This window comes from Nycticebus coucang, chromosome 24 (genome assembly GCF_027406575.1).
Source record: "Nycticebus coucang isolate mNycCou1 chromosome 24, mNycCou1.pri, whole genome shotgun sequence".
NCBI lineage: Eukaryota > Metazoa > Chordata > Mammalia > Primates > Lorisidae > Nycticebus > Nycticebus coucang.
This window is the reverse complement of record NC_069803.1, coordinates 19,486,672-19,507,085: the sequence shown is the minus strand read 5'-3', so window position 1 is coordinate 19,507,085 and position 20,414 is coordinate 19,486,672. Positions and strand designations below refer to the sequence as shown.

General features: G+C 39.9%; 1 non-coding gene and 1 pseudogene across 1 annotated transcript; both read left to right on the top strand.

The window, feature by feature from the left end:
* The first annotated feature begins 538 nt into the window (after window positions 1–538).
* Window positions 539–678, top strand: LOC128576598 (small nucleolar RNA SNORA2/SNORA34 family). Its single transcript, XR_008377438.1, has one exon. It is a non-coding gene; the product is annotated as a small nucleolar RNA SNORA2/SNORA34 family (small nucleolar RNA).
* Window positions 679–14,672: 13,994 nt separating this feature from the next.
* LOC128576647 (uncharacterized) lies at window positions 14,673–14,764 on the top strand (annotated as a pseudogene).
* Window positions 14,765–20,414: the final 5,650 nt, after the last annotated feature.

The window sequence follows — 20,414 nt, the reverse complement described above, 5'->3', positions numbered from 1 at the left end:
GTCCTTGTCTGCAAAACTGCTTATAATTATAATAAAATATTGTACAAGATGCTTTTACAAAATCCCTTGAATTCAATGGTATGTAGGTATTTGCAAGGTTCAACAGGAATCTACTTCTTTTGCTACAAAAGGATATATAGTCGTGTACCTCTTAACAATGTTGGTCAAAGGTAGGCCACATTTATGACAGTAGTTTCATAAGATTATAATTCTGTATTTTTGTTGTACCTTTTCTATGTTTAGATATATTTAGATACACAAATATCACTGTCATATAATTGCCTGTAGTACTCAGTACAGTAACATGCTATACAGCTTTGCATCCTGGTAGCAATGGGCTATTCCATGTAGCTTTGGTTTGTATAATAGCAGGCTATACCTTCCAGGTTTGCATAAGTACACTCTATAATGTTCACCCACTGACAAAATGGCCTTATGGTGCATTTCTCAGAATGTATCCCTGTCATTAACTGACACATAACTGTCATCGGATAAACCGAGACCATGCCAGAAATGTCACATTTAAAGGTTTTTCTAGTTGGCCCTGAATCAAGGCCAGCAGTTTGCTGAAGTTGTTGGTTTTAAGCAGGAGCCTAATCATAGATTATCCTTCTATGATCTGTTGGCCATTTCAGAACTTCGGAAATGTAATGGTCAATTCATTAGAAAGAAACAGTATGAAGCATCAGTGATAGATGTGGGCTAGTATTTATTTGTAGTCTTTCTTTTTTTTTTTTTTTGAGACAGAGTCTCAGTATATAGCCCTCAGTAGAGTGCTATGGCGTCACAGCTCACAGCAACCTCAAACTCTTAGACTCAAGCAATTCTCTTGCCTCAGCCTCCCAGTAGCTGGGACTACAGGCACCCACCACAATGCCTGGCTATTTTTTTGCTGCAGTTGTCACTGCAACAGTTGTCACTGTTGTTTAGCTGGCCCAGGCCGGGTTCAAACCCGCCACCCTCAGTGCATGTGGCTGGCGCCTAACCACTGTGCTATGGGCGCCGAGCCTGTTTGTAGTCTTAATACTGGGGTTCCAAACTATCCATAAAATATTATTATATTTATCTCAAGAAGTTACGTTAAGTTATTCATTAGAATTATAATTCCATTACATCTTAATTACAACCCCCCAAAATTACTGTGGATTTTCACCCCAAATAAAAAGATGATTCTACAGCAAAAAAATAAATAAGTAAATAATAAAGGATTTTCTTAATTAAGACATGTCCACTTTTAAAGAACTGGAACTGTTCTTGATGTGTGGAAATCAAGCTTCATGGTTCCCTTAGAAATCTGTCCTGGTATGTATCCATGGCTGATGACATGCTGACCTTACAGGCCAGGAACATTGGCAAACTCTGGGGATCAAGAAGAAAGAAGGATATCTGTACAGTTACAGATATCAAAGTTTAAACTCGGTAGAGGTTAATTAGATGTTCATGGACACAAAATAAACAAGCTGAGAGGAGCAATAAAAATATTTCTAGAGGGTGGTGCTTGTGGCTTAAAGGAGTAGGATGCCCGCCCCATATGCCAGAGGTGGCAGGTTCAAACCCAGCCCCAGCCGTAAATTGCAAAAAAAAAAAAAAAAATTTCTAGAATACTGAAGAGCTTTAAAAAAATGTATGACCCTAGGGGTTGTACAAGGTCCCCAGAAAGAAATTAATTCTTTAGCCTTGGTATTATGTGAGAGTTGTTAGCCATGTAATAATAATGTTATAATGTATTAGTCAATCTTAAAATAAAGATACTTGGCTTGGTGCCTATAGCTCAGCAGCTGGCAAGAGCTGGCAAGTTCAAATCCAGCCTGGGCCTGCCAAACAGCAATGACAATTACATCAAAAAAATAGCCAAGGGTGACATAGTGAGACTCTGTCTCAAAATAAATAAATAATGAATGAATGAACACAATAAAATATTGATACTGAACAAGAAATTGCTGAACAAACTTGGTTAGTCAAATCCTTGCCTTAGCAGGAAGCAAAGAAGATTAAGTAGAAAGACTCAGAAGGCCAAACTGATGGGTTGCCCTCATGCTACATAGCTCGGAAAAATTTTACATTCTCTGAAGCTTCTTACTGTGAAAAACCCATAAATACAGGAAGCTCCTAAAAGCCATGGATAACAGGGACAGATATCACTGTCATGTACCTAAGATTTTTTTTTTTTTTTTGAGACAGAGTCTTGCTTTGTCACCCAAACTAGAGTGCGGTGGCATCACAGGTGATTTCAACCTCAAACTCCTGGGCTCAAGTGATCCTCCTGCCTTAGCCTCCCAAGTATCTGGCAGTACAGGTGTGTTCCACCAGGCCTGCCTAGTTTTTTCTATTTTTATTAAAGAAGGAGGTCTCACTATAGCTCAGGCTGCTCTCAAACTCCAAAGTGCTAGGATTAAGTCATGAGCCACCATGCATGGCTAAGATCTATTTTTTAAAAAATCAAAACTGAGGGCAGCGCCGGCCCCATATACCAGAGGTGGTGGATTCAAACCTGGCCCCAGCCAAAAACTGCAAAAAAAAAAAAAAAAAAATCAAAACTGATTCAAACCTTATCCTTTCTAAATTGTCAACTACCAAGTAATTACATAAGCTATAAACAGTATTTATAAACAATGTTTATTCTTTCTTTTTGAGAATTAACATCAAGAAGAGGCAGGGCTGCTGTTAAAAGGGCAGGGAGGAATATTTGTAGCGCCCAAATGCTCCACTGGGGTATTTCTCCATATTCCCTTGCCCAGACATGATTGTAAATGGACGAGTAGATGGAGGGCATCCTGAGACAGCCATAGGAATCAGTGCTCAGGTCCCTGAGACAGCCAGGGGATCAGTGCTAAGGTCCCTTTGCAGTGATTGATGTGGATCATGCTGTAAAGTAAGACACCCGGGCCCGCAGAGGACACAGCTGAAGAACAAGGGACCACAGAATGAGTAGAGAAGAGGGGAGAGGGTTGCCATCCTCAGGAGGTGATGTAGCCCTCAGATCAGCTGCGGGGGACCTACAGTTTGTCCAATGAGTCTTTCTTTCTTAAGAGACCAGATGGAAGAGAAATACTGGAAACCATTTCAACAATGAAGTACAAGAAAATCTTCTCCCCAAATGTATAAGGGGTGGAATTGACTGGTGCAAGGGCTGGTCTCTGGTGGATCTGGCAATGTGCCACTGGATTTCATGTTAAGAAAGGACTCATTGCCCAGCCCCTGGGAGCACTATTGGCAGACAGCTTTAGCTGTGAACTCCTTTAAGGGTTGCCTTGGTAGCAAAGAGCTTCCTCAGTGAAGCACACACTCTTCCTGGACCAATGCCCCATTTTGACAGGCGTACAAAGGTCTAGATATTCAGTCTTAGCAGGACAAGTCTCTTGAACCCCATATGCTCCTCTGGGGTTGCCTGCAGCTTTTTCAGAGCTGTATCAAAGTTCTACTCTCCTTCCCCTGAATTCTGCTATCGCATCCGTTGACAGCTGTGGAGGCTTAATAAATATCCTAGGCCCCAAATTCCTTCTCAGCACCTGCTTCCAGAGACCCTAATCTGGAATGCACACTCAAATTAGGATAATTTGAAGAGGGTTTAATTAAGGGACTATTTACAAAGTGTTAACAAGATAAAAGGCAGCCACAGAGATCGTGCCTTAACCTAAGGACAGAAACGGGGAGCTGTCACCACACACTGGCCCACAGGGAAGAAAGGAAAGAGTTGTTATAGGAACCAGAGAAACAGAGTCATTATGTAAAAAGACATGAGAGGGGGCGGTGCATGTGGCTCAAAGGAATAGGGCACCGGCCCCATATAGCGGAGGTGGTGGGTTCAAACCCGGCCCTGGCCAAAAACTGCAAAAAAAAAAAAAAGGCATGAGAGGAGCAGGGCTGCCAAGTGGAGGGACTCAGGCTGACCCAGGTGACCCTAAAAAGTGAGCATATTGGGGAAATATAATTGGAAACAAAATCTCCCAACACAGAAAACCTCTCCACAAAGATAGTAGTGAAAGAAAATAGTTTTATTCCTGGATAAGCATTGAACTAGAATATTGCGCAAATCACTAAGAAAAGTCAGCTAAGAGATTGCAAAGAAAAAAATCTCATTCTTTCATATAACCCCAAATGTCCAACCCATTCGATACATGTTTTCAAGTAACTGGTCCTCAGTTCGGAGGACTTTGACAGCACCATGTATCACACATAGGTCACCCACCACTTACCTGATAATTGGGGCGACCATCTGTGTTAGCTAATTGACTATTATCCAGAGGAATAATAAATTTCTTACATCTGGAGAGAGAGCAAGATGGCGGCCGAGTAACAGCTTCCTTGCATCTGGGCACTGTGAGTCTGGGGAGATAAGACTCCAGGCATCTCTGGCTGGTGGGATCTGCCTATCATCATCCCTTTGAGGATACAGGGAGTCAGCGAGAGACTTTTGGACCCCAAGAGGAGGACAAAAACAGTGGAAAACTGGCAAGTGGTCACATGTGTTCAATCTGCCTAATACCACTGACAGCTACACGGGAACTTAAAGAGCAAGAGGAAGTGAAAAGAAAATTAGGGCAAGGAAACAGATCAAAGAAATCACTCATGAGGAAGAATTGGCAGAAAACTCCAGGCAACATGAAGAACCAATCCAGAACAACCCCTCCAAGGGACCACGAGGTAGCTACTGCAGAGGATTCCACCTATACAGAAATGTTAGGAATGACAGAAAGGGAATTAAAAATACACATGATGAAAACAATGAAGGAAATGATGGAGACAATAAAGGAAACTGCTAATAAAGTGGAAAATAACCAAAAGGAAATCCAAAAACAGAATCAAATAAGAGATGAGCGATATGAAGAATATAGAAAGGATATAGCAGAACTGAAGGAACCTGAAGCAGTCAATTAGGGAACTTAAAGATGCAATGGAAAGTATCAGCAACAGGTTAGACCATGCAGAAGACAGAATTTCAGAGGTAGAAGACAAAGTTCTTGAGATTACTCAGATAGTAAAAGAGGCAGAAAAGAAGAGAGAGAAAGCAGAACGTTCACTGTCAGAATTATGGGACTTTATGAAGCATTCCAACATATGAGTTATAGGAATCCCAGAAGGGGAAGAAGAATGCCCCAGAGGAATGGAAGTCATACTAGAGAATATTATAAATGAAAAATTCCCAGATATCACCGAAGATTCTGACGCACTCCTTTCAGAAGGATATCGGACCCCAGGTTGCCTCAGCTCTAACCCAGCTTCTCCAAGACACATTGTGATGAACCTTTCCAAAGTCAAGACAAAAGAAAAGATTCTGCAAGCTGCTAGGAATAAGCGCCAGTTGACCTACAGGGCCAAATCCATCAGAGTGACTGCAGACTTCTCTAATGAAACTTTCCAAGCAAGAAGACAATGGTCATCTACCTTTAATCTACTTAAACAGAACAATTTCCAGCCCAGAATTCTGTACCCTGCTAAGCTAAGCTTTTAAAATTGACAGACAAATCAAATCATTTATGGATATACAAACATTGAGGAAATTCGCCACAATAAGACCAGCTCTACAGCAAATATTTCAACCTGTTCTACACACTGACCACCACAATAGATCAGCAGCAAAGTAAAAACTCAGAAATTAAAGGACAGAACCTAACCTCCACACTGATGCAAAAGATAAAACTAAGCAATGGACTCTCACAAAATAAGACGAATAGAATACTACCACACTTATCAATTATCTCAATAAATGTTAATGGCTTGAATTCCCCACTGAAGACACATAGATTGGCTGACTGGATTAAAAAACACAAGCCATCAATTTGCTGTCTGCAAGAAACACACCTGGCTTCAAAAGACAAATTAAAGCTCCGAGTGAAGGGTTGGAAGACAATTTTTCAGGCAAATGGAATTCAGAAGAAAAGAGGAGTTGCAATCTTATTTTCAGATACATGTGGATTTAAAGCAACTAAAGTCAAAAAAGACAAAGATGGTCACTTTATATTGGTCAAGGGAAAAGTACAACAAGATGACATTCAATTCTAAATATTTATGCACCCATTTAAATGCTCTCAGATTCTTGAAACAGACCTTACTCAGTCTGAGCAATATGATATCTGACAATACCATAATAACAGGGGACCTTAACACTCCTCTTACAGAGCTGGACATATCCTCTAAACAGAAATTAAACAAAGATATAAGAGATTTAAATGAGACCCTAGAACAACTGTGCTTGATAGACGAATATAGAACACTCCACCCCAAAGATAAAGAATATACATTCTTCTCATCACCCCATGGAACATTCTCCAAAATTGATCATATCCTGGGACACAAAATAATTATCAGCAGAATAAAAAGAATTAAAATTTTACCTTGTATCTTCTTATACCATAAGGCACTAAAGGTGGAACTCAACTCTAACAAAAATGTTTGACCCCACACAAAGGCATGGAAATTAAACAATCTTCTGTTGAATAACAGATGAGTGCAGGAAGAAATAAAACAGGAAATCATTAACTTCCTTGAGCATAACAACAATGAAGACACAAGCTACCAAAACCTGTGGGATACTGCAAAAGCAGTTTTGAGAGGAAAATTTATCGCCTTAGATGCCTACATTCGAAAAACAGAAAGAGAGCGCATCAATAAACGCACAAGCCATCTTATGGATTTGGAAAAAGAAGAACAATCTAAGCCTAAACTCAGTGGAAGAAAAGAAATATCCAAAATCAAATCAGAGATCAATGAAATAGGGCTCTCACATGAAAGCTATAACCCAGTTACAACCTAAGAATAGGGGGAAGGGGGAAAGGGAGGGGAGGGAGGGGGGATGTGGGTAGAGGGAGGGGGACTGGTGGGATCACACCTGCGGTGCATCTTACAAGGATATATGTGAAACTTAGTAAATGTAGAATGTAAGTGTCTTAGCCCAATAACTGAAAAATGCCAGGAAGGCTATGTCAACCAGTGTGATGAAAATGTGTCAAACGGTTTATGAAGCTAGTGTGTGATGCCCCATGATCATATCAATGTACACAGCTATGATTTAATAAAAAAATCAAAATAAAAATGAAAAAAAGAAATTGAAAACAAAAGAATCATTCAGAAAATTAATGAAACAAGGAGTTGGTTTTTTGAAAAAATAAATAAAATAGATAAACCATTGGCCAGACGAATGAGAAATAGAAAAGTAAAATCTCTAGTAACCTCAATCAGAAATGATAAAGGGGAAATAACAACTGATCCCACAGAGATACAAGAGATCATCTCTGAATACTACCAGAAACTCTATGCCCATAAATTTGACAATGTGAAGGAAATGGATCAATATTTGTAATCACACCCTCTCCCTAGACTTAGCCAGGAAGAAATAGAGCTCCTGAACAGACCAATTTCAAGCAATGAGATTAATGAAACAATAAAAAATCTTCCAACCAAAAAATGTCCTGGTCCAGATGGCTTCACAGCAGAATTCTATCAAACCTTCAAGGAAGAGCTTATTCCTGTACTGCAGAAATTATTCCAAAAAATCGAGAAAGAAGGAATCTTCCCCAACACATTCTATGAAGCAAATATTATCCTGATACCAAAACCAGGAAAAGACCCAAACAAAAAGGAGAATTTCAGACCAATCTCACTTATGAATACAGATGCAAAAATTCTCAACAAAATCCTAGGCAATAGATTATAGCTTATCATCAAAAAAGTCATACATCATGATCAAGTAGGTTTCATCCCAGGGATGCAAGGCTGGTTTAACATACGCAAGTCCATAAACGTTATCCATCATATTAACAGAGGCAAAAATAAAGATCACATGATCCTCTCAATAGATGCAGAAAAAGCATTTGATAAAATCCAGCATCCTTTTCTAATTAGAACACTGAAGAGTATAGGCATAGGTGGCACATTTCTAAAACTGATTGAAGCTATCTATGACAAACCCACAGCCAATATTTTACTGAATGGAGTAAAACTGAAAGCTTTTCCTCTTAGAACTGGAACCAGTTTGGTTGTCCTCTGTCACCTTTACTATTCAACATAGTGCTGGAAGTTCTAGCCAATACAATTAGCCAAGACAAGGAAATAAAGGTAATCCAAACGGGAGCAGAGGAGGTCAAACTCTCCCTCTTTGCTGATGACATGATCTTATACTTAGAGAACCCCAAAGACTCAACCACAAGACTCCTAGAAGTCATCAAAAAATACAGTAATGTTTCAGGATATAAAATCAATGTCCACAAGTCAGTAGTCTTTGTGTACACCAATAACAGTCAAGATGAGAAGCTAATTAAGGACACAACTCCCTTCATCATAGTTTCAAAGAAAATGAAATACCTAGGAGTATACCTAACAAAGGAGGTGAAGGACCTCTATAAAGAAAACTATGAAATCCTCAGAAAGGAAATAGCAGAGGATATTAACAAACGGAAGAACATACCATGCTCATGGATGGGAAGAATCAACATTGTTAAAATGTCTATACTTCCCAAAGCAATCTACCTATTCAATGCCATTCCTATCAAAATACCAATATCGTACTTTCAAGATTTGGAAAAAATGATTCTGCGTTTTGTATGGAACCGGAAAAAACCCCGTATAGCTAAGGCAGTTCTGTGTAACAAAAATAAAGCTGGGGGATCAGCATACCAGATTTTAGTGTGTACTACAAAGCCATAGTGCTCAAGACAGAATAGTACTGGCACAAAAATAGAGACATAGACACTTGGAATTGAATAGAAAACCGGGAAATGAAACTAACATCTTACAACCACCTAATCTTCGATAAACCAAACAAGAACAAGTCTTTCTTGGGGGAAAGACTCCCTATTCAATAAATGGTGTTGGGAGAACTGGATATCTACATGTAAAAGACCAAAACTGGACACACACCTTTCCCCACTCACAAAAAATTGATTCAAGATGGATAAAGGACTTAAATTTAAGGCATGAAACAATAAAAATCCTCAAAGAAAGCATAGGAAAAACACTGGAAGATATTGGCCTGGGGAAAGACTTCATGAAGAAGACTGCCATGGCAATTGCAACAATAAAAATAAACAAATGGGACTTCATTAAACTGAAAAGCTTCTGTACAGCTAAGGAGACAACAACCAAAGCAAAGAGACAACCCACACAATGGGAAAGGATATTTGCATATTTTCAATCAGACAAAAGCTTGATAACTAGGATCTATAGAGAACTCAAATTAATCCACATGAAAAAAGCCAACAATCCCATATATCAATGAGCAAGAGACATGAACCTTCTCTAAAGAAGACAGACGAATGGCTAACAAACATATGAAAAAATGTTCATCATCCCTATATATTAGGGAAATGCAAATCAAAACCACCCTGAGATACCATCTAACCCCAGTGAGAATGGCCCACATCACAAAATCTCAAAACTGCAGATGCTGGCGTGGATGTGGAGAGAAGGGAACACTTTTACACTGCTGGTGGGACTGCAAACTAGTACAACCTTTCTGGAAGGAAGTATGGAGAAACCTCAAAGCACTCAAGCTAGACCTCCCATTTGATCCAGCAATCCCATTACTGGGCATCTACCCAGAAGGAAAAAAATCCTTTTATCATAAGGACACTTGTACTAGACTGTTTATTGCAGCTCAATTTACAATCACCAAAATGTGGAAACAGCCTAAATGCCCACCAACCCAGGAATGGATTAACAAGCTGTGGTATATGTACACCATGGAATACTATTCAGCCATTAAAAAAAATGGAGACTTTACATCCTTCGTATTAACCTGGATGGAAGTGGAAGACATTATTCTTAGTAAAGCATCACAAGAATGGAGAAGGATGAATCCTATGTACTCAATTTTGATATGAGGACAGTTAATGACAATTATGGTGATGGGTGGGGAGGAAAAACAGAGAGAGGGAAGGAGGGAGGGGACAGGGCCTTGGTGTGTGCCACACCTTCTGGGGGCAAGACATGATTGCAAGAGGGACTTTACCTAACAAATGCAATCAGTGTAACCTGGCTTATTGTACCCTCAATGAATCCCCAACAATCAATCAATCAATCAATCAATCAATCAATTCTTACATCTTGATGGCAGGACGTAGTTTTGCAGCTTGGGACACAGTGACCGCTGAAGTTAGGTTTTTACTTTCCCACAGAAACTGGGAGATAGGGGTGATCTTGTTTCTATTTCAAGGAGATGGCTCACAGGTCCTTGAAATGTCACATTATTCCTGGGTGACAATGTTGGCAAGAGGCTTATTCAGCTTCTATAAAGATTCAAAAACATTTCAAAGAGACATAAAAATAATTTACCATGACATGTTTTCTAAAGTATATGCTCTAAGAAAAGAGAAGGGCAGAAGTCTCTTCCCCTATTTTCAACAGGAAAAAATAAACCTCTTAATTTGTACTTGTCCTTAAAAGAGTCAGTGGGGGTGGTGGTGCCTGTGGCTCAAAGGAGCAGGGTGCTGGCCCCATAGACCAGAGGTGGTGGGTTCAAACTTGGCCCCAGTCAAAAATGGCAAAAAAAAGAAAAAAGAGTCAGTGGAATAAATACAGATTTGTGTTCGTCTTTCCTTCCAATCTCCTGCCAGAATTCCCCATTGGCTATACCTAAGCAGATGGCGGAAGTCAAGGCAACAAGGAAGGTCCGGACGGCACAGTCTCCTGGGGCCAGCTGCAGAGTACAGCCAGGTGGAGAGCAGATCCATGAACAGAAAATGTCTGGTACCTAAGGGAGCATAAAAGACAAGGAAGGAGAAAGTTTCAGAAGGAGTGAATGAAAAGGTCAAGTGCTACCAAGAAATCAAGTGAGACGAGATTTGAAAAGTTCACCCACTGGATTTAAACACAAAGATTTATCCATCCTGGACCTGAACAATGTCAGTGAAGCAGTCAGAGGAGAAAGCAGAGTGCATTAGATTGAGCAGTGAACAGAATGCCAGGAACTAGAGGTGAATGGAAATGACCCCTCCAACGCGATTGTGGGGAGAAGTGGGGGAGTTGTACAGATGATATTTACTCTAATTTGCAGAGTAGAAAAAAAACTTTTTAAGATAGGAGGTATGAACATGTTTAATCACGATTAAAATTGCTGGGTTATGCATTGAAGAGACACTCAAATGCTTTAAATAACTGATGAATGGCGAACAGAAGGAATAGAGGTATTGCTGATCAGTCTTATGCTGAGGCCAGAGGAAGAAGCTGGATCCAGGGCACATAATATTTAGGGGTTAAAACATGGGCTCAAGAAGGTCAATGCTTGCATTCCTCACAGATGAGTTGTGTAGTCTTGAACAGAACAAACTTCCTAAGCCACAATTTTCTCATCTTTAGAAAAGCTAAATCATCCTTATAAAATGTTTTGCACAGTGGCTGACACCTACTAAATATTTGATGAATGGTGTTTACAGTTTTTGGCGCTGGTGGAGGGCTAACCAGAAGGAGGGGGAGGAGCCCCTTTTTTTTTTTAAGGATAGGAAAACCCAAAGGGACAATAGGTGCCTTCTAAGAAGCAACGGTGGAGGACAACTTTGAGGGAGCTGATGTTATTTTATTTCTGAGAAATAGAAGTGTGCGAGCAGGTAGATGACGTGAGGATAGGTGGGTTAAAGAAAGTGATTCCAGTTTTATGGCATGGCGAGAGCAGGTTAGGGAAAGGACTGGGTTGCCAGACACAGTGGAAGGCTCATGGAAATGGAAGACCATGTATTTCTAGTGCACCAACTCATCTGTGATCTTTTTAAGCACAATGGGAAATGAATCATTTACTGAAAATGTGCCCTGGGTTCAGTCCCCAGTGCCCTGATAGGTGAGGTAAAAATTAAGTCACACAGATTACATAGTCTTCACTTTTCAAAATAAAGCAATTTTATGGACTATTACTTTTGAAACTAAACCGGAAGATGAAACTAGAATGAATGCCTGTCTATTAAGGCTATTAAATAGCATACTAGGTAATGTTCTTGGCTCCAATTTGTGGAAGATAGGAAAGCCTTCACATAGGATTAATTATCATGATGAAGTTAAACACTAGGGAAGAAGAAAATGCTGCTGAAGGGGATGCTATAATCAGGAAAAAACAAAACCAAATCATTTTTTCCATGAAACCTTGGGCAAAAAAAAGGGATGGAAGTAAGAAGAAAATGTTAACCATTAGCTCTTTAAAACATTTCTACAGGGATTAGAAAAAAATGTGGTCCAGTGTGTGGATTCCTGGTATCTTAACAACATAGGAAAAGGTTAGCGTTGAGGGATGGGTGGTTAACAGACCTGCTAACTGCCTCTGTCAAGATCAGATGTCTCAAACAGCCTTTGGCAAAGACAAGTGAAACATCAGTTCATGGTTGAGTTCTCTGAAGAGTGTCTGACTGAAAAGCTGACATTCCATGCTATTGATTTGTTTTGTGGATAAAAGTTTTTGTTTTTGTTTTTGATCCATCCCTAAGCTTTATTTAAAATATAATTGATAAGTAAAAATTCTGTATATGTATAGTATACATGTTTTGTTCCATGGTTACATTGTGAAATTATTAAGGTAAGCGAATTGACATGTCCATTGCCTCATACTTACCCTTTTGCAGGGTAAGAATATTTAATATCTATTCTCTTTGCAATTTTTAAGTACATAATTCCTTATTAACTGGTCACCATAATTGTACAAAAAATTTCCATAAATTATTCATCTAGTCTAATGGAAACTTTATATCCTTTGACCAACATCTCCCCATTCCCTACCACCAAGACCCTGGGGACCACCATTCATGGGAATTCTCTGCTCCCATGAATTTGACACTTTATAGATTCTCCATATAAGTGAGATCATGTATTTGTCATTCTGTACTGCTTATTTCACTTAAAATAATGTCCTCTAAATTTACTCATGTTGGTACTAATGACAGCATTTCTTCCTGTCCTCTAAATTTACTCATGTTGGTACCAATGACAGCATTTCTTCCTGTCCTCTAAATTTACTCATGTTGGTACCAATGACAGCATTTCTTCCTTTTTTAAGGCTGAATAGCATTTCATTGTGTATAGAATAGTATTCCTTTATAATATTGTAGGATAATCTGTACTTGAATCTGTGTGTGTGCATGCACAAGCATATTTTCCTTATCCATGTATCCATTGATGAACACTTTGATTCCATCTCTCAGCTATTGTGAATAATGCTGCAATGAAAACGGGAGTGAAAATATCTCATTGACATAATGATTTCAGGAGTGAGATAGCTGCATATTATGGTACTCCTTCCTTCCTTCCTTCCTTCCTTCCTTCCTTCCTTCCTTCCTTCCTTCCTTCCTTCCTTCCTTCCTTCCTTCCTTCCTTCCTTCCTTTCTTCCTTCCTTCCTTCCCTCCTTCCTTCCTTCCTTCCTTCCTTTCCTCCTCCTTTCCCTCCTTCCCTCCCTCCTTTCTTCCTTCTCTGTCTCTCTTTTTCTCTCCCTTCCCTTCCCTTCCCTCCCTACCTTTTTTTTGAGACAGAGTCTCACTCTGTCACCCTGGGTAGAGTACCAACATCATAGCTCACAGCAACTTCAAACTCTTGAGCTCAGTTGATCCTCTTGCCTCAGCTTCCTCAGTAGCTGGGATTACAGGCACCTGCCCCAATGCTGGATAGTTTTCCTATTTTTTAGTAAAGACGGAGTCTCATTCTTGCTCAGGCTGGTCTGGAACTCCTGAGCTCAAGCAGTCTACCTGCCTCTGCCTCCTGAAGTGCTAGATACAGACGTGAGCCAGTGCACCTGGCAATATTATGGTAGCTGCATATTTAATTTTTTTCAGGAACTTCCATACATTTCCCACAATGGCTGTACTAATTTATATTCCCGTCAACAATACAGGTGTTTCCTTCTCTCCACACCTTTGCCAACACTTACCTTTCATTGTTTTTGTTAATAGTCATGCTAGCAGGTATGAGTGATACCTGGTTATAACTTTCACTTGCATTTTGCTGATGATTAGTGATGTTGAACATTTTCCCACATATCATCTTCTTTTGAAAAATGTCTGTGCAGTTTTTTGCCCACTTCAAATTGGATTGTTTCCTTGCTCTTGCGTTGTTTTAGTTTTTCACATGTTTTGGATATTAACCTCTCTCAAATATAGGGCTTGCAAATACGTTCTCCCATTCAATAGGTTGTCTTTTCACTCTATTTCCTTGATAGTGCAGAAGATTTTCAGTTTTATATAATCTCAGAATTCTATTTTTTGCTTTTAGTGCCTGTAGTTTTGTAAAGTGTGCTCCGGCTTTGGGGAGGGATGACATGTGTAAAGTAAAACCATCCTTCCTGCCCTCTCCACATGTCTTTTCTTATTTCTGTGTTACGACCCTGGCTATAATCTCTCACATAGATTTGTTAGCTTCTGTGGAGCAGTCAGGCGTCCTGTCCGCCTTCTTGCTGTTATCTTGTTACTACTGGTTGACGAGAAAGCCAAGCACTTCAGCAAACATCTATGTTAAAGGCAAAGACATTGTGCAATTATCAAACTTTAAAAGGCCAACTTATCCAGCCCTGAGAAAAGATATTATTTGTTGAATTTCATGATTCTCTCCTCTTTCCTAAAAGCACTGTGAAAAAACACATGTATGCTTCAATTAGTCAATTTAAGCTGAATTTTTGGCATTTAGAGAGTTTTATCAGAGCACTTGAGATCAATGGAGATGTTTCAGGACAAGGTGAGGCATAAGTGCTTGGGCAGATGAGTAATTTGGAGCTTCTTCAAGCATTTATTCAATATTTATTAGAAGATTGCATGGCCCCTGTGCAAGGATGACACGCAAATTCATGAAGCGTTCCATATTTTTAAAATAAAACCATAAATACTGCAAAAAAAAAAAAAAGAAGAAGAAGATAAACATGGCGGAAAGGTAAGGAGAAAACTTCTGGAGGTGGCTTAATCTCCACTCTCAGCAGCTGTTTCACCCAGCAGCCATGCAGCCCTGCCTTCTGACACCCACCCTGTCCAGCGTAGTCAAAAAGCCTGCAAATTACCCAGACCCCACACTTTTGGAGAAGGTCTGCCCTATAGGGCTGTCGTCCTTAGCCTCTATCCAATCTTCTATTATAGATTATCTCATCCAATCACATCTTCCTCTCCCTGAGAGGAGCCGGGTTAATGCAGTTTTAAAAGGATATATTTCTTGTGATTTTTAAAAGTATGCCTTATAGATTATATTGAGGCTTGAGGGGACTGGCTGCCTGGCCTGACCTTTAATCCAACTCAATTTGGGAACCAATGGCAAGTGAATAATCAATAAAAACCAATACCTTACAACATCAATTTATCAGAAACAGCTAGTCTGAGCTATAACTCATTTTCACATTCTTCTAGAAAATCAATAGCAGGATGGCTCCATGCCATTCCAGGCTATAATTCTCAAAGGAACAGGTAGATACACAAACATACACACACACACACACACACACACACACATACACACACACCCCTCATCATTGGAACTGTGTTTAGTGAAACACATAATTAAGGAATATGGCAATTTAAAGGGAGACTATCAAAGTAAACTGATTTATTACTTTGATATCAATTCCTTCACTTAGAAATTTTATTATAGCAAGTCATCTTATCAAATTTTTGTATGAGTAACAAGGTTTCTTTTCTTTTCTTTTTTTTTTTTTGCTTAGCCTAATTCTCGCCTAACACTTGTACCAAGTCACGAGAGCATAGTAAAATTGGGGCTGTGTAATTGTGCCTGTTTGGGTAGAAGGTGTTTGAGAAGGGAAGTGGGTATCTTTTCCTTTTTAGTTTTTCTTTCAGAACTGAGCTGCCCACTCACTCCTGAATAAGAGAATGTGGGGAGAAGAGGCATATTTTTACTTGGGAAGACTGTGTTCTCTTTAATGTGCAGGCTATTTCAATGGAAATGATGCCTTGGAAAGAACAATTGTTCTTTATAAGGAAGGCTCTCTTCAGTGGCAAGACTTGTCTAAAATTCCTAAAATGTTATTTTTGCTTTAGAACATTTTTCTGAGTTTCCAGCTGTCCCTTTTTCAGGTCACCTACTAGAAAGGGACTGTGGTGGTTTGGGGTGACTTGTCGAAGCTAATCAGAGCCCTGGACAGGGCTGTCCCCCATTTGAAAACTCCCTCTCAGTCCTGCGTCATGAGTTTGTCTTCTTCCTCTTTACTTCACCAGCTACTCAGAACATCACACTGTGTGGGCTGTGCAGGTCACGTCTCTTCTGCTGGGTCTCCATGTTTTTACTAACTCCTCCCCCCCTTAAGGAACAAATACCTTTGTGATTGGTAAGATCAGAGAAAGTTTGCTGGTGAATGAAATCACTTTGTATTAAAAAGTACAAGCTGTGTGCCAAGGGCTCTAACAGCAGGTACAATTTTTTAATTTTTCAATTACTACTTTAAGAACTTCACATATGGAACTCAATTAAGTCTCATAGCCTTCCTCTGGAGGTACTATTGTCCGCTCCATTTTTAGATCAGGAGAGGGAGGCGCAGAGGAGTTGGTAACTCACCTGAAATCAGCTGATCAGCAGAGCTGGCATTCGAACCATGGCAGTCAGCTCTGGAGCCTGAGCAGGTCACTGTTGTGCTGGGCTCTGCTTTACTGTCCTGCTCATACCTTCTCCACAGTCTGAGCAAACCTGGGCCATACCTGCCTCCTTGGCCAGGGCGCCATTTCTTCCTCTTCTACTCAAAAATGTCCTGTGCATATCAGATTCCCTGGAGGTCTAGGCATTTATCTTCCTCTTTTCATTCTTCATTTCTAACAATTTACTTATTTATATTGATTCTATAAGTTAGATTCTTTGGGAGAAGACTCTTTCTATCGGACTCGGAACATAAGAGATGTGTTTTAATTCAACTTTTGCCAGAACACTGTTGGAATCTCAGACCCTTGCCTAACTAACAGATTTTTGGTTCCCCCTCAGCTTCTATACCTCACACAGTGCTTCCTTGGAATTTTACTACAGAATCTAGGGGTGAATGGCACATAAGACTTCCTTGGACCACCATTTAGGACTATCCTTGGTCCTAAAACTAGAATCCTTTTAAGAACTCAATACTTTATCCTAAGTATCCACAATACTTACAATCCTAACATTGTAAGCCTATGTTGGGTTTGAATTGTAGATACTCAAGTCACTAGCTTTATGTGCAGTTAAATGGGGATTTAAATTTATTTAATGTTTATGCATCTTAGCGGAGATTTCAATTCTCAAAGGTGCTTGGGAATTTTTGTACTGGGGCAGCTATTTGTACTGATAAGGGTTCTTTAAGTCACAAGCAATTCAGACTGACTAAAGTAAGCTCAGAGGTGACTTTATTAATGACAGGAAGAGTTGTATACCTGATCCAGTGACCAGCCATCAGGAACCAAGATTGTTTATCAGTTTATTATTTCTTCTCTTTCTCTATCATGGACTATATATAGGCTTCTTTATCTTTTTTTTTTTTTTATTGTTGGGGATTCATTGAGGGTACAATAAGCCAGGTTACACTGATTGCAATTGTTAGGTAAAGTCCCTCTTGCAATCATGTCTTTAGGCTTCATTTTCTTAATCTGCTACATTCTTTTCTCTTCACATATATATACAGCTAATGGTTTCTTTTGCTTACCCTTAGGCTTCTTTATCTCCACATTGGAAAACACATGAGTATTTAATGCCAACGTCCCTCTCTCTCTTTCTCACACCCCCTCCAACTTGCATACATCATGATCTCACTACTATAGTTTCTACAAATAATTGAGTGTTTTTTTATCTTTTTACCAAGCCCAAATTTCTAGGATAAAAATATATCAAAATTATCTTTTCAAGTAAAGCAATAGGCACTATTATTCATCCTATGAATGAAATTCCCTTGAATTGTTTAAGCAGGGAGTCCAGGGAGGAGGCTGTGGTCCTACAGTGCAGTTTCAGAAGGTGTTATATAATAGAAAAGTCCAGAAAATGTGTCACAATCATGTTTTTTTTACTTACAAGACTGTTTGAAGATTAAAATGAAAATGTTGGCTGGGCACATGTAGCTCAAGAGGCTAAGGTACCAGCCACATACACCAGAGCTGGTGGGTTCGAATCCAGCCCAGCCCGCCAAACAGCAATGACAACTATAACCAAAAATAGCTGGGTGTTGTGCCAGGCACCTGTAGTCCCAGCTACTTGGGAGGCTGAGGCAAGAGAATCTCTTGAACCCAAGAGTTAGAGGTTGCTGTGAGCAATGATGGCACAGCACTCTACCCAGGGCGACAGCTTGAGACTCTGTCTCAAAAAATAAATAATTCGATAAAATGAAAATGTTAGGGTAAAGCAAAATGAAGATGTCCTATGGAATTCCTGTGCATAAGAAAAAAGATTCCTTCATGGATATATTCAATAACTTTTTATGGCATAACAAATTATTCCAAAATTCAGTGGCTTAAAATCATAATGTTGATTACCTTATACATTCTCTAAGTCAGGAAGGCAGGTGTGGCTTGCTGCATCTTCTGCATCATAGCTGCTCAAAGGAGACCCCAGGCTGCAATCAAAGGGACAGGTGGGGAAGGAGCTGCTCCCAGCCTCACATGTGTGGCTGTGTGGCAGGGGTGAGCTCCTCACAGGATGTTGGACTTGGGGCCTCATTTCCAGCCTTGGTCTGGAGGCTTCCCTCAGTTCCATGTCATGTAGGCCTCTGTGTCACATCTGACAGCTGGCTTCATCAAGGTGAACACACAGGAGGGCAGAAGAGCGAGAGGGCAAGAGAGAGTCACAGCCCGTTAGAGTCTTGAAAAGGCCGTCTATCCCTTTTGCCCAGTATGCTATTCATGAGAGGTACCAGGTGTTTCCCACATTCAAGGGGAGGGCCCTATACAGGTGGGATCATGGAAAGACACTTTGGAAGGGGCGGCACCTGTGGCTCAAGGAGTAGGGCGCCGGTCCCATATGCCGGAGGTGGCGGGTTCAAACCTAGCCCCGGCCAAAAACCACAAAAAAAAAAAAAAAGACACTTTGGAAGGCTCCAGTTTACCCTCAGGTCCCTAATGTTTGATATCCCTCCCACATGCAAATGTATTCTGAAACTCCCCCAGAGTCTAATGCCGTAATAAGGGGAAGCCATGGTTTAGGCCTCTTACTCTTTGAATTGTACAGTTGTGTTTTAGAAGAGAAATTCCTCATCTTCCTAGAATGAATTGAGAAGTTACTCTATAATATCACTTACAAGCAGAGAAATTAACACTCATAAACTGGGCATGTTGGCCAAAGAAGACTAAAATAAGACTAATTGCCAGCCTCCCTTTACAGCTTTCCTTTATTTGCTGATCAAAGAAAACTCAACTCTTTAAAATTCTTAGTCTGCATTTTAGAAGTTAAAACACCCACCTATAGAAGATTAGCTGTAAAGTGAAAGAAATGGTGCTTTCTACTACTCAATGGAGTATCAAAATTTCCCATCCGGAATTTCTGCTTTTAGTATTGCATTTTTGGTTAGCCCTGGATAATACCCATCGCGCCACTGGTGATACTGGTAAGATGTAATATGAAGGAAAAATTGGGCAAACTATGAGGCCATATATTTTAAGTGCTACAGAAGTTAGTTATGTGGACAGTATGCCATAAACTAAGGAGTTAGAAACTCAGTGACAGATAGGATGGCTTGGGAAGGTTTTGGAAAAATGAGAATGCAAACAAAGATTGAAAAATAAGTCAAAATTTAGTGAAGAAGATCGAGTGATATTACAGGCAGCTGGAGTTCAAGGTGAAATAGAGAAAGAGTTTTGAATTTTGGAGGAAAATTTCCACAGGGCTGTCAGGATATAAACTACACAACTGGACAGTAACTAACATCTATTGATAATGATTCTTCGATAAGCAGGTACCATGGGGATACAGACAAGTAGATATAAGCTCTAATTCTTGTCTTTAAGGCAGTGGTTCTCAACCTTCCTAATGCCGCAACACATTTTCATTGTTAAAAATGGGTTGTGACCCACAGGTTGAGAACCACTGCCTTAAGGAGTGTTGAGTCTAAGTGGAAAGATAAGGCACAGATGTAGAGTAATAAATGGCTGAAAATTTAGATCCCCTAGTGAGTAATATAGATAATAAATATTACAGGTGTTCAGAAGTGGAAGGAATCACGTCTATAGTGAGATTTCAGGTGATATTAAAGAATTGTACCTTCCTAGACTCCACCAGGACCTTGAACCCAGGTTTGGAATGCCAGGCTGTTTGGACAGGTGGGCACAGAGCGAGATCGTGGTTGTGATAAGGAGAATTTCCTACACTCGTAGGAAGAATAGTGCAAGTAAAAATGGTAAGTCAGAAAGGGGCAAGATTTTTGGAGGACAATTTTATCTAGAAAACAGGAATTACTTGATTTTGCATAAGGAAATAGGACTAAACACAGTGGGGGTGGCATTTTGAAAGAAAGAAAACCAAAAAAAAAAGGACCATTTCAGCCAAAAGCAGGGAACACAACCAGGAGCCTCGGTTCTTA